The following is a 14,015-nucleotide window of genomic DNA, read 5'->3' on the forward strand; positions in this document are numbered from 1 at the left end:
AAGTACAATTAAAATAAAAAGAAATTATGGGTTTTTAAAATGCTGGGATTGTGTTGTGAACACCTGTTACCTATTTTGCTCAAGATCATATCCTATATAAGTCCTTTTACATACAGCCATGTTTTAATGAGAGTTGATGTAAAAAAATAAATAAATGACACAGAAACCAAAATTTACTAAAAAAAGAACTTGCAGTTCTTTTGGAGGAGAAACAATTAAATCTTGCTTTTCTCCAAATAAAAAAACAGTTACAAATTCTGAAAAAAAAAAAAAAAAACATGGAATGAAATCGCACAAAAGATTAATGCTTCTGGAAATGGGTATAAGAGAAGGCCAGAGGAAGTCAGAAACAAGTGGATGGACTTTGCAAGTGTGACCAAACAAGCAAGTCCAGTGGTGGCCTGAAACTGAACCCCTCCAAAAGCTGCTATGTGATTGTAGTTACTGCAATTCTCCACAACATTGCAGTCGAGGAAAATGTCCCGCTTTTTAATGAGGAAGAGGGGGTCTTACTGGTTCTGCTGTGAATGAGGAAGATGACACTTCTGATGAGGATATATAATTTATATTTTTTTTAACCTATGAATAGTCCATATTCTACTTCTACTTCTGAGAGCACAACAAAAAAACTTACTTAAAAACTCACCTTTTCTTTCAACGAAACCAAGGCTGTGTTCCAACCGGAACGTAAATACTGCTTTCATAGGGCACTTCGAAGGGAGAATCATTGCGATGGTATCGCTGTTATATCGTATAAAGTGAATTTGTAATTAAAATAACCGAAAAATGAATAGCCTAATATCTGAGCACCAAAACATTACGTTTTCCAAATCGCTCAAAGTGGTTGGGAAAATATTTAGAAACTAATAGAGCGTAGGGTCGTGAACTGTGAATAGAACACACCCAGCCGCGGCAGGGAACTATGCTTCTAACCACAGGTCGAAGGCTGTAGTTCCAACCACGTAAGTTTGCGACGCTGTTTGCGAATGTTCGTTTGAACTATGGTTTCGAGAAACACCGAATTGTTGAACTATGTTGGTAACGACGGAACTTGCGACCATAGTTGGCTAACGATGCTTTTGGGAAACGCACCCCTGTATGTCTTTGGACTGTGGGAGGAAACCGAAGTACTTAGAGGGAACCCACTAAGCACGGGGAGAACATGCAAACTCCATGCACACAGAGACAGGAAGCTGGCGGTGCAAGGCAACAGTGCTAACCACTACACCACCGTGCTGTCTAAAGTTGGTGTAATAAAAATTTACTGTTGGGTTTATGAGTCATGCAATAACCGTGCGCGTACACACATGAACCTGTTATACCATATGTGCACTAACAAACAGCACTACAGCTCTGGTTATATTACTAAAATAAAAGAGAAAATGAATAACAGGCATTTGGAGGACACCCAAAAACATGACCTACTAAACCACCAAACAGTTCAAAATGCACCTCACAGCGCCCAAGGACATAACAGTAGCTCACTAGTTTTCTCAGACACCCAATTAAATATAACGAGCTCACCGGTGCTGTTTACTTGAAAACAAAATTCATCCTTCTTTCCTTCTGAATGAACAGAGCGATGGCCCAATCAGGCAGGTGATCCTTGGCCTTAATAAATCCAAGGGAATGTCCTTTATTTTCAGAAACTGTTGTTCTTTGGAGAATGTCCTGAACAACATAAAACATAAAGTAAAAAAAATCCTCCAGATTTTCCTCCTTCAATTGTCCACTATTAGCAATATAGAAAAGTAAAGTTTCACATCAAACTACAAAACATCTGCGTTACATACCAGGAGCCTTCCAGCAGGGCCTCTGGGAAAACCTCAGGGAAAGGACCGACATTAGCTTGTTTAGTAACATTAGCTATTAACAGCAGAGAGAAAAAAAAAAGAAAAAAAAAAACCAAAAAACATCAGATTGGCTGAATTTCACCTTTCTCCATCAAGTCCTAAAGACACAGATGTCACATTGGAAAAGGACTAGAAATGTTCACAAATAGAAGAATAATTAAAGTGACAAAAAATCATACATATATTTCATTTTTTGACTATAAGAGTAAAAAAGGGTTGAAGAAAAAAGAAATAAAAATATTTCAAAACTTTAACGCTGACTGTGACCAACTAAAAATGTCCAGCTAAAAACGAAACAAAAAACAAAGCTATGTAATGACGTAATAATCAAGCATTCGATAAAGTGCTGATGGAAAGTTTTCAGACCCTTCTTTTTCCACAGTGTTATATTTCACACTCATCTTTATTTTATGAGCTTAACCAGTTTAGATGGCCAGTGTCGATGCACAGACATTTTCAGTTCTCTCCAGAGATACTGTACTAGGCTCAGGTCCAGACTCTGGCTGGGCCACTCCAGGACGTTCACAGATTTCTTCTAAAGCCACTCCTGTGTGTTCCTGGCGGTTTGCTTTAGATCGTTGTCTTATTGAAATATAAACCTTCTCCCCAGTCTGAGACCCTGAGCGCTGTGGAGAAAGTTTTCACACAGGATAGCTCTTTATTTTTCTCTATCCTTTTTCCACTCTATACTGACTAATCTCCCAGTCCCAGAAAAACATCCCCACAGCATGATGCTGCCACCACCGTGTTTAACTGTAGGGATGGTTTTAATAAGCTGGTAGGCACTGCCTGATTCCCTGATTCCAAATAGTTAAAAACAGAGTATTTTGCTTCTCATGGTCTGAGAGTGAATTTGTTGCTTTTTGCCAAACCTCCAGCAGGTTGTTTTGTGCTTTTTAGTGAGGAATGGCTTCTGTCTGGCCACTGTACCATATAGGCCTGATTGGTGGCGTGCTGCTGTAATGGTTGTCCTTCTGCAAGGCTGTTTCCTCTCCAGAAGGGAACTCTGGATCTCATTTATAGCATCACTTCGGTTCTTGCTTACCTTGCTTGTCTACCCAAGACCCTTCAGTCATGATTATTGTGCGCCGTAACAGTGCAACTAGATCTAAAAAGACTGTTGGTTTCTTTTCACTCAGACTTGCACCATCTATTCTGAGATCTTATATAGACAGCATATGTCTTTCCTAATTATGTCAAATGAATTCAGTAAGACACAGGTGAATCCAATCAAGTTGTGGTCCCATGCAAAGGACAACTAAAGGGAAACTTAACAAAAGGTGTTTTTTTTTGTCTAAATTCTAATATCAGTTGTTTTTTTAAATATCATACATTAAAGGTTGGCTTTCTAGATTCCCTTGTTTTTTTTTAATATACTGTATAAATTAGTTAAAATTTGAAAATTAATTCCTTTCCACAAAGTGACTGTAATTCAATTTTGTAGCTCTTTGTTTAATTAGCCACATCTAAGTACTGTAGCTATTTTGTTAATTCACTGTAATTATATGTGATTATAAGTATCAAAATATCTTCACTTATATGTATAGATGTGTTATTATCTCCGTTTATCAGGTATATGTTTCAAGTCTTGTTAGGTCTTTAATAACATTTAGTCCAATTCAATTCAGGCTTTATTCATCACACATACATTTCTGCACAGTGAAATTCTTTATTCTTCGCATATCCCAGCTTCTTGCTAGTAGGCAGGGGTCAGAGCGCAGGGTCAGCCATTTTACGGCGCCCCTGGAGCAGACCAAGTTAAGGGCCTTGCTCAAGGACCCAACAGCGGTAACCTGGTGAAGCTGGGGCTCTAATCGACTAAAATCTTGGATAGACTAAATCTTCCAAACTGTAACTCAGAGCCTTAACCTAAGCCACTGAGCCACCACTACCCCAATATAGGTGGCAGGAAGGAGCATAGTTAGGCCTGTGGCATTACACATTCAGCATCAGGAATCTATTTCTGCCTCATGTTCTCCTCATGCGTTTCCTCTGGGTACTCCGATTCCCTTCCATAGTCCCAAGACATGCAGTGAATGCTAATAGGTGTTTCCAAATTGAATACAGTATGTGAGTGTGTATGCTTGTGTGCATTGCTATAGAGTGACAACCTGTCCAGGGTTCACCCTACCCAATGGCCAAGTTCTCTGGGATGGGCTCCAGGCATCTGTGCCCTGGGGAGGGAGAAAATGAGTGAGTGAGTGAGTGAGTAAGTGAGTGAGTGAGTGAGTGAGTGAGTGAGTGAGAGGAGTTTTGGTGTATTTTATTTTTCCCCCATCAGTTAAAATGAGACAGAAATTCAGACAGAACCAGACAGTAATGCCAAGCAAGCCATTCAAGAAAATGGGTCACAAAGAAGAGAATGGAAAATTCCAGATAATTACTTTAGGAGTCTCAGCTACATATGAAACAAGGCAGGAGTATTACATGCTGAACCAATTGAAAGGCTCTTTCCTGAGACATTCATTTATCAGATAGTCTTCGCAACGAACTCACAAGTATTACATGGTGACACAAGAAAATACAATTGGCCTCACAAAATTACAGGTTTAAATATCTCTTGGAATCAATCTAATAAGGCAGTGGATGAACAGAATCTTCTCTTCCTGCAAAAACCCAAGTTTTGAAGCTTCAATGTGTGGACCAGGGGGCAAGTAGAGAGACAGGAGTCATATTGATATTATTCAACATAAAAATCACACAAAATGTCTTTTGCACTATTGCAAAGCCCCCTGACCATGTTATTGAAGCAACAGCAACATGTCTCATGAGAGCACAACATTTTATAGAGAAAACATCAAAAGGCTGTCAGTGAGGCAGGAGAAGGGGCTTCGTCTGTACTGACCTCAGATGGCACATCAGTGTAACCACAACTTAAGAGAAGCTACCACACAGCATAATGCCACCATCACCATGATCACAATGGGTATGGTGTTTTTGGTTGATAAGAGGTCTATGTCTTTCTTTGAAATGTATGCCCCAAAATGTTGTACCTTGCTTTTAACACTTTTTAAAAATTGTATTGTGTCAATTTTGTTTTTAGTATATCGGTACAAAAGGCTATTACTCGACCTCACAGTGGATAAATCAGCATGTAATTGTGATTGTGGTCATTTAGGTATGCAATTTAGTATCAATAATAGGTTGGCTAAGTTGTGATGTAAATTATACAAGAGTTAGTTAGTTCCAATACAATTAATAAAAAGCTGTACCATTTAATTTCATAGGTGTTCTACAGTTAGTAATTACACTAACTGGCGATCATAGCCTGGACAAAGGTACTGTAGGTCTGTGCGGTTTACAGCACTGGAAAGAAGAGAAAGCAGCTGCCTGCCAAAAGCCACATAAGCCACCACTCACAGAAGTACTTTCAGCAAGAAAACACATCTGAAAAATTTTGACTTTTTAATTGTTCCTAAGTCATTCCGAATTGCCTCATCAAGCTACAAAGATAACGAGCTTCTAACACAAGGCCGAATCTCAAATCCCTCTGTAACCCCTAATAATCAAAGGCCCTAAAAGCTAATATTGCAACGTGGTATAAGGAAAAATATAAAAAGAAACTTAGGAGATTTACAGGACTGTCCACCACCTCCATCGTTTATTATCCTCACATTTTGGCTACATAGTACTGGTAAGAGTTTAAAAATACTTTCATTACACTATGGTGGTCGCCAGCTCTGCCAGTGGTGGTTACTGTAGTTACTGTAGTTCCAAGGGCATGGAAGGATGTGTGTTGGCAGAGTAAAAAAAAAACTGGTTAAATAAAGAAACTAATTATAAACTGTTAATAAAAAATGATGTATGTAGTAAAAAGCAATATCACATTTGAGGTCGTGCTGTTATGCTGCATATAAGCGTGCTTCTGGTGCAGCACTTCCTCTCATGTGATATTGCTTAAATATAATTAACTCATGCTTTCATTGTGTTTTTGTAACAAATCAAACACAGAGTAGTGACTTTAAATTGGAAAAACAGCATTTTGTCCTACAGCACATTTATTTATTTGTTTGTTTGTTTGTTATAAGGCTTTTATCTTTTTTTTAGTAAGTACATTTTAGACATTAATATAATATGTCTAATGAATGTTTTATGATTGTGATTTATAATTTTACAGAAACTTTCTAAATGTTGATATTAAATGTAATTTGTTTGAAAAAAAGAAAAATTAAACATCTTATTTTTTTAAAAATTGAATTTTAATGCATTTAGTTATATCTGTGTGTGTGTTTGTGTAAGTGTAAGCTTTATCCAATACATTTTTCACGAATATTGTATGATCAAATTTTTTTTTGATATATTTAGTGTAGCAGGCTATCATAGCTGTATAATTTTTGCAGGGGAGAATAAATACTAGCTAATTGGTTGATATGTGCCCAAGTCAACTTGAACTGATTAAAGTGATGAAATGCAACTTTTTCACAAATGAAGCAAAAGATTAGCAAAAACAGTTAGCATGGGTAGAATTCAATGTGGCAAACTGAAAGCATATTCATTGCATTCTCAAGCTAATGTAGCTGTAAAATGTATGAAGAAGCTGATCAGATAACTTAATTTGCATTGACAGTTTAGCTAGCTTTGCTAACAATACGACACATGAGCTTTTATCATTGGCACTTTTTGTTTTATGATGAAATAGGGATGAAATATAAAATTTAAAGCGAATTTTAATGTTTATTTCATAGCCTACACCGACTCATGTTACATGATATTAGATACCTGTGTTTTGCTCACAATTTGGCAGGTTTCCTCAAGGTACTCCGGTTTCCTCCCACAGTCCAAAGGACTACAGAGTTTCCTGCGTAGTTGGATGATGTATTGAGCTGATAATTACAGATTAATAAGTGGAATATGGGATGTTCTTGGGGAAAAAAGTAAAAAAAATAAATAATAAATAAAGGAACACAGAAATATTGCCTACTTAGGCAGCCTACATGAACAGAATGAGATTTCTGTTTTTCACACTGAGTGTAGAAAGCATTCAGTATTTAAGTAAGACCACACTGCCCCCTGGTGGTGCATGTAGTATTAGCTTATCAAGGCAAAATCATAATGAAAAAAAACCATAATAAAAAATAAAATCGTATAAAGCAAGATAATAAAATAACAGGTATGAATAATTTTTTAAAATAATAAAATGAATAATAAACATACTATTTTATTTAACAGTAACAATTTTACTAAAATTTCTTTCATTTAAAAATATTAAATTACATTTAAATAAAAAATATACTTTATATGAATGAAAAATTCATTAGTGACACGTAACGACCTTTTAAATAGTAAAAAGGTTAAAGCTAAAAACAAGCTGATCAGTGAACAGCATCTGACACATACCTGCTCCTAACTTTCCTTCTACTCAACATGTTGATTTAATGTATGGTGCAAGGTTTAGTTTCCATAGTGTAGCGCCTAGTTTTGTTTTGGTGTAAGCCATGATTAGTTGTGATGTCATGTGTGTATATTGAAGATTTTGGTGGCTTGTAGGTGCATTACGGTTGTTTCTGTGTATTCTGCATAATCTGTGTGTGCACATTAGACTATTGCCTTCATTGGCTTTGTTGAGTGACACATACAGCCACGCCCACCTCAAGGGAAAAGCACTGAATAAGTTATAAATAAATAAATAAATAAATAAATAAATAAATAAAAAAATTCCAGATGCTGTGATGTAATCTGGCACATAACCGCTCATAATGTCCCTTCTACTCAAAATGTTTATTACATTTAAGGTGCAGTTATAACTTTAGGCAGATACATAAGTATTGGCAAAGATTCAGTAAATTCTGTCCAGACAGTTTTGCATGATGCTGTGACAAATTCTGGCTGGACAGGCATACAGACATATAGACATACATTTTTCGGAGACTGATTTTGGGTCATCCAATGTATGAAGCATAAAGATATCATTGAATGAGCAAATTCTGAGCAATGTACAGACACAAGATAACATTTAATTTTATTTATATATATATAAATATATTCATATAATGATATATGAAATATTCATCCAATAAATTTCAGCAGTTGTAGTTGCATTCGAAACAAAACTGTAATTGAAGTGATTAAGGCATCAATCAGAGCCACTTTAGATTCACACAGTTGTGTTTACATGCTCTCAAATTCCATCAGCCGCTGTAATTAATGCTGACGAGGACAAGTAATGTCCCGAGAACAGTGTGCACTCACACACACACAGACACACACACTCACACACTCTGATATGTGTGCTGAGTAAATACAGGGTTTAATGAGTTGGAGAGAAACCTGGCACCCGCTTCAAATATTTGCCGTTTGCAGACTGACGTCCTGGGAAATCACACACACACACACACACACACACACACACACACACACACACACACACACACACACACACACATGCAGGTGTTTACAGCTTCTTAATAGACCAATTGTGCTTAAGTTGATGAACTGAAATTGATGTGTGTGTGTGTGTGTGTGTGTGTGTGTGTGTGTGTTTGTGTGTGTGTGTGTGTGTGTGTGTGCTAAGAGACTAGTAAGTGTAGCCATGTTGTCACTGGTGGCCAGAGTTAGGTCACTGACTAAGCTGACTCAAACAGTGTGATGATAAATTAAAGACACTGATGTCACTTTCTTCTTCTTCCTCTTTCCATTTTCTTTTTCCTTCACTGCTTGCTCTCTTCATCATATTTTTTCCATCATTCATAATTCTATTTTTGATATTCTCCTTTTGTTTAACTTTATCTATATTTTACTTAATTTGTTTAAATAGTTGCCTTCCATTGTCTTCCATTTTAGCCATTTCATTTTACTAATTGTTATTATTTTTTTTATTATTCCTTAATTTGCCTTTCTCTTATTTTCTCTGTGTGCTTGTTTCGTGTTTTTGATTTCTGCTTCCTGCATCCTTTTTTTTTTTTTTGGTTTTTCTTTCCCTTTTCCTTTTTTAATAGTCTTATTAAAGTCTTAAAGTCATATAAAGTTTTTTTTATTATTTTGTTATTGTTTTACCCCTAAATTTTCTTTTATAATGTTTTGTTTTGTTTATTTTTCTCATTTTACTTATATTTTTTATTTACTACTTCTTGTCTTTGCTTTTTTTTTAATATAATTTATGTTCATTAGTTTTCCGCAATCTGCTTTTTTTATTCTATTTTTTATTTTTTTATTACCTTTTTTGTTTGATTTTTTTGTTCTCACAATCCTTCCTTCCTTCCTTTGATGTTTTTTTTCTTTCTCTTTTGTCCCCAATCACCCATGTCACTACATTTAGTGTTCACATTTTATTTTTATTTTACTTTTTGCTTTTAATCATCTCTCATATTTATAAATATATTTGTTTTCTTTGTTTGTTCTTCTAATTTTTTGTTCTAACATTGTCTTTGCACTTTATTTTTGTTCATTTCTTTAATAATAATAAAAAAAGGTATATATTGAACTCACAGTAGAAGGTGTTAGTACAGCCGTCACTGGTGTATCGTGTGGGGTGAACACATGCAGAAATGAGTGTAAAGTAGACCTCATCAAGAGAACCTTCAGTGGGAAAAAGACACAAAGTCACCCAAAGTTAACAAATTCCACTCATTAGTATGATAAGGAGACTCGCTAATGAAGCTACAAGTCTGTCCTCACATTACATATTACACACACACACACACACACACACACACACCACCTGGCTGACATCTTTAAGCACCCGACCGCCTGCGCACAACACCAAAACAAGTCGACATGCAAATAAATACACAAACTAACAGATGCTCCGGCTTCAGTACAGCTCACTCAGAGTGCGCAGGACATAAACAACCCACTTATTATCACTACTTATTCCTTTCTGTTCTTTTCTTCATTTTTTTATTTCCTCTTACCTTTTCATATCTTTTCTGTTTCTTTCTTGGTCCTCCATCATATAATTTTTAAAATTATTTTACATTTTTTTTATTTATTCTTTCTTTCTTTCTTTCTTTCTTTCTTTCTTTCTTTCTTTCTTTCTTTCGTTCTGCCTTTGTCTTTGCCCATTTTATTTTAGCTTTATTTTTATTCATTTGTTTTTCTTTTCCACTTTATCTTTCCTTATTTATTTAATTACTCACTCACTCACTTTTTGGTCTTTCTTAAATTTGTTTCTAACTATTAAAACATGTTGCAAACAAAAAATAAGTATCCTTGGACAATTATAAATAAACAAATGTTCCTTTTATTTGCTTCCATTTTAAAATTTTATATTTATCTTATTTTATTTTCTTCTGATTTGTGTAGATTTATTTCTACTTTATTTTTAGGATTGTTTTAACTCTTCTTTCTCTTTTTTATTTTAATATGTATAATTATGTGTAATTATAATTATTTTCTTTAATAATGTTTTTCTTTCTTCCTTTTTACTTTTAGATTTTTTATTGCATTCTTTTTTTCTTCTTTTCATTTATTTTTCCCTTCCTTCCTTCCATTCTTTCTTCTGTCCTTCTTCCTCACTCCCTCCCTCCCTCCTTTCCCCCTTATTATTTGTTTAATGTTGATTCTCAAATAATTCCCAAATAACAACAACAACAACAATAATAATAATAATAATAATAATAATAGATGTATAAAAAGCTGAACTGTGTATACAGATTATATTCTGTACATTACTTATCTATCAGCACTAGGGGGCGTTGCTGGTGCATACCTGAGGAAAAGAGTTTAAAGAGAAATGAAGAGCCTTGAGGAAACACACACACACACACAGTTTATATTGTTAAATGTTTAATTTTAATCCTTTTTATGTTAATTAAACAATTTGCATACAGATTAAACATTTTAAATATATGTATAAATAAATAATAAATAAATAAATAACTTATCATCATCCTATATATAACCCTGAAGCTATACTGGTCTATATAAAGTATCCAAAATAATCACTTCTACTTTACAATGGACTACAGAGTTGTGTGTGTGTGTGTGTGTGTGTGTGTGTGTGTGTGTGTGTGTGTGTGTGTAAATGAATGGCAATTGTTCTATTCTTTTTGCTATTCATGGACACAGTGAATATGAATGCACACACACACACACACACACATTCTTGGCAGGCGACGCTTTTCACACCTCCGTGCCAAACTCTGTTCAATTTGTTCCAGAAATCGAAAGGCAGCACTTTGTGTTTGGCGAATTGTGCAACTGTTTAGATCGTTTATGCCAAGTGCGATCGTTTATGCGTGTGTGTGTGCGCGTCTATTTTCCACTTTTGTTCATGTTGCGTTATTTTTGGCGCTGCTGTAAAACACAATGTGTGTAATTAACGAGGTGTGTTGAGTCATCCAGATCGCTGTGTGTGTTTATATCTCTGTATATCTATCCTGCTTATTACACTCACCAAAAAGTATCATTACACTGTCACTCGATTCATTTCAAATTATTTTATTTATCGGCTACTAATCAGTGCTTAGCCAAATATGCAAATATGAACAGTTGAGCTATTACTTCTGTAAATATTCTTCTTTCTATATATATATATGTTTGAATGCTTAGAAATGAAAATGCCCTTGGAATATCACTGCAGCTTTTATCCTCATTAGACAAGGACACAAAATCCCTGGACGTTTTAATGCAAATTAGAAACGCCCCCGTGTCCTTCTGTCACTCCTAACCTAACTAGCCCCTTAGCTAACTGCTAGTATGCTCGCTCACGCTAGTCTCAAGTGATTTAGCTCTTTATTTTCCCATGTATTTATTTCCTTTTCCTTTTATCACCACTGCTATCTTATCATCGAAACACTACAGTATATTATTAGTCATAAGCCTCATCTACGCAGCTCACAGTTATGGCTACACACAACAAGCAACAGTTTAGCATTTAACACACACCTTCTGGACAAAGCTTGGTCTCGGATTAGTGTTTTGCATCAAAGCCGAGGCAAAAGATCCTGGTCTGATCTAAGATCAGTCACGTATCAGCGCTGATGAATTCAAGGGATTTACACATGCAGCTCACACACACACACACTTACACTGGAGCCACTGTTGGTAAAAGAGAAAGACCCGCTGTGTGTGTGTGTGTGTGTGTGTGTGTGTGTAAAAGAAAATGAAAATGACAGACCTGGAACCCTACAATGACTATAGCATATCAGGATGCTAATGGCACAAAATGATGCTAGCGCTCTCAGTCAATTATAAAGCTTCAAAAGTTTTACGAGCTAGCTAATTAAAAGTGCTAGCATGACAGTTGTATACAATATGTAAAATAGAAAGAGCTTTCCAAATCATTATATATTATATCAACCATTAAAACAATCTGACTATATTTTTTGCTATTTTGTTCTGTCTTTTCAGGAGAGCAACTGCTGAGCCACGCCCAACCAGAAAACAGCAGAGATGAGCAACACGCCAGGAGAGGGGTCTGTTCTTATATGAGGTCACAATAGGGGAAATCTAATTGGCTTGTTTATGCCAAAGCAGGAAATATTTTAGTTTCTGACATTTCTTTTCTTTTTTACACACACACATGCACACACACACACACACACACACACACACACACCAAGAGACTCATCTAATGTCTAAAAATGCCAAATGCATAATATGTCTCCTTTAAAAGCCAAAGTAACTGTGATAGAACTAAAGTCGGGAAGCATCCTTGTCCCTTTTCCACTTTAAAAAGCACAATTATATTAATATGCAAGTAAATTAAATTAGAACATACCCCCAAAGCATTGCTGCTAAAGTTAACTTTAGCTACTTACTGCTAAACTAAATTACACATTTAATTTTTTTATTGATTTTTTTCTCCCAACAGCAACAACTTCTCATTACTTGGAGAACTTGCTAAGGTACCATGCACTGGTTTATACCAGGTCACCTTCTTGTTGATAGGCTTTGTGAACAGGCACTTTTTTGTGCCTAGAGCCCCAACAGACCATAGAATCACCTCTCCCCAATGCCACTGTGACATCCATGACAAGCAGATCCCTGCAGATCTCCTTCCAATCCTGCAATTGGTCTTGGGCCTTGGAGGAGAGTTGTTAAGTGAGAGGCAGTGCAGGCTTGGTTTCCTCTTTAGTAGACTGAGCCAGGTCTTCTTCAGAGCAGTCCTCAAAATGTTCTGTCCCAGAGAGTGGTGATGTTCTGGGAGCAGTTTGGGAAGTCACGAGTCGGCCTTAATGTAGAGCTGTCCGAACCAGTGAAGTCGTAATTCCCGAAATTGTTGGCAGTCACGAATCTGGTTGTTCCACCAGGCCATAAGTGGTATCCACAGGATTTATAATCATTTTATTTGGAATACCTTGAGCTTTTTTTTTTTTGTCTTCAGGCTGTCTTTCTGTTAAATAAGCACCATCTGAGACTGGAAAATGCTGTCTGTTGCATGTATGCATTGTATTGCATGTAAACATTTAAAACCAAATACTTGCTCAATTGACTTGCCATGAGGGACGATGTTAATCTAAATGTAATACTAGTTTATCACTGTGTCCTTGCACTTCCAAGGTTGAAGATTTAAGTGTCGCCTTTGTGAAATGTGTATATCTAGAATGCATTTTCACTCCATTTTCTTTCCTACGGGTACTCAGGCTTCCACCAACAGTCAAAAGATAGGTGGATTATACTTATTTATGTTTCCAAGTTGCCTGTGGTTTGTGAATTTGTGCATGCTTGTGACCCATGATGAATTAGATCCTCATCCAGGGTCTACCCAACCTCATCTTGTGCCCTAAGTCCCCTGGGACAGGCTCCAGTTGTCCCGTGAGAATGAACAAGATAATTGGTAAAGAAACCAGTGAGAAACCAGTAAGCACTTTAAAAGAATGTTTTTTTTTTTTTGGATTTCCTTGATTTATTTTATATATCGCTTCTTCTGTGTAGGGTGATGGGGACCTGGAGCCTATCCCAGGAGACTTTGGGCACAAGATGGACACACACACACACACACGCACACGCACACACACACTACAGGCAATTTGGGAATGCCAAATACCCCAACCTGCAAGACAACTTAACTGTGGGAGGAAACCAGAGTACCCAGTGGAAACCCACCAAGAACAGGAAGAACATGCAAACCCCATGCACACAGTGTGCTAATTGCTACATCACAGTGCCGCCATGTTTTTTATTCCAGAGCAACATCAAATAAAAATCCATCCCTGTGAAGTCTAGGCTGTATTTTTTTTTTCGGTCCTCTACTTAATCCAAAAGTTTGTATTTAGATAC

The sequence above is a fragment of the Clarias gariepinus genome, chromosome 18, assembly GCF_024256425.1.
Source record: "Clarias gariepinus isolate MV-2021 ecotype Netherlands chromosome 18, CGAR_prim_01v2, whole genome shotgun sequence".
Taxonomy (NCBI): Eukaryota; Metazoa; Chordata; class Actinopteri; order Siluriformes; family Clariidae; genus Clarias; species Clarias gariepinus.